General features: G+C 50.7%; 1 pseudogene; it reads left to right on the plus strand.

Annotated features, from left to right (window-relative positions):
* Positions 1 to 250: 250 nt before the first annotated feature.
* Positions 251 to 368, plus strand: LOC136834005 (5S ribosomal RNA; annotated as a pseudogene).
* Positions 369 to 1668: the final 1300 nt, after the last annotated feature.

Raw genomic sequence — 1668 nt, forward strand, 5'->3', positions numbered from 1 at the left:
CGGAGACGGATCACCATTTGAAAGGACTGTTTGAACCATGGAGGTCTTCAATTTCCTGGACTGGTGTTTGGGGCTCTAGACGTCAGGATTAGGAGTCCCGACTCGATCTGCCTGGGGAGCTGTCCAGCGTGTTGAACTGCATGGACAAGGCAGTCAGGGATGGCTCAGAGGAACTGGCTTCCCTCTTTTTGTACGGGCCTCTTGAAGAAGAGGGCCTTGTACTGTAACTTTACAGCCTATGGCCCTACCAGCCAACGGCCATACCACGTTGAGCACCGCTTCTCGTGCGATCAGCGGAGTTAAAGCAACGTTGGGTCTGGTCAGTACTTGGATGGGTGACCGCCTGGGAACACCAGATGCCTTTAGCGTCATACTTTTGCAAAGTCAGTTTCTCCGTCAGAGAGGGCTTTGCTGTTCTCCCGTTTTGAGCCATATCTTCCCCAGTCCTTGTTCAAGGATCTCTCCTCCAGCTTGAAGGAGGCCACTCAAGACCTCTTGGCCACTCGTCAAGACGCCCGGCAGTCCCTTTGATGTCGTTGTCGGGTCAGACCTCCAGGAAGTAGAAGCCCTTTCATGGAGGAGCTTCTTCCTCTAGATCTTCTCCCGAGGTAGAGGTCTTTTCAGAGGCGGAGACCCCGCCTAAACCTTGGGGCAGGAAGTGATTTGCAGCGCCCCAGACACCTGTAGGAGCCAGGCTTCTTTCGTTTTGAGAGCCTGAGAGTAAGAGGGGCAGACATGTCCCTTGAAGTTATCGAGAGAGGATACAAGATCCCTTTCTCGACTCACCACTTCTGTGCACGTCGCCCAGGGATCTGTCGACCCTCATTCCTTCAAGAGAAGCAACAGATCCTTTTCGAGCTTTTAGATTGGCAAATGTTAAGCCAGAGCTGTGGAGCAAGTCCTGGAGCTGGACTCCCCAGGATTCTACAACCGACTGTTCCTAGTTCCAAGTAGTCGGGAGGATTGAGTCCAGTCCTTGATGTCAGTAGACTGAACCGCTTCATGGTGAAGGAGAAGTTCACGATGGAGACGCCCCAGTCTGTTTTAGGAGCATTAAGACCAGGAGATTCGATGGTCGCTCTGGACTTACAGGACGCTTACTTTCACGTTCCCTACATCCCCAGTCGAGGAAGTATTTGAGGTTTGTACTAGGGACGAAAGTGTTTCAATGCAGAGCTCTTTGCTTTGGGCTAAGCACAGCTCCCATGATCTTCACGTTTATCATGAGAAATGTGGCGAGATGGCTTCACTTGGCGGGTATTCGGGTATCTCGCTTTACCTGGCGATTGGCTCATCCGAGACCTCTTCACAGTCGAGGTGTCTGGAGGACCTGAAGAAATTTAGAGTTGACAAAGTCCCTAGGACTTCTAGTGAATGAAGAAAAGTCCCATCTGATCCCGGCGCAGTCCATCGTCTATCTGGGGATTCAGATGGATTCAGTAAGTTTTCAAGCTTTTCCATCCCAGGAACGTCAGTAGCAATGCTTAGAAAAAGTCTCATCCTTCCTAAGGAAGGAAATATGCTCGGTGAGGAATGGACGAGTTTGCTGGGGACCATTTTCTCTCTGGAGAAGTTTGTTTCCTGGGAAGACTTCATCTCAGGTGCTCCAGTTTTTCCTGGCGGAAAACTGAATAGACAAGGAGAATCTAGAGGAGACCCTGAAGATTT

Source organism: Macrobrachium rosenbergii, chromosome 52 (assembly GCF_040412425.1).
Source record: "Macrobrachium rosenbergii isolate ZJJX-2024 chromosome 52, ASM4041242v1, whole genome shotgun sequence".
Taxonomy (NCBI): Eukaryota; Metazoa; Arthropoda; class Malacostraca; order Decapoda; family Palaemonidae; genus Macrobrachium; species Macrobrachium rosenbergii.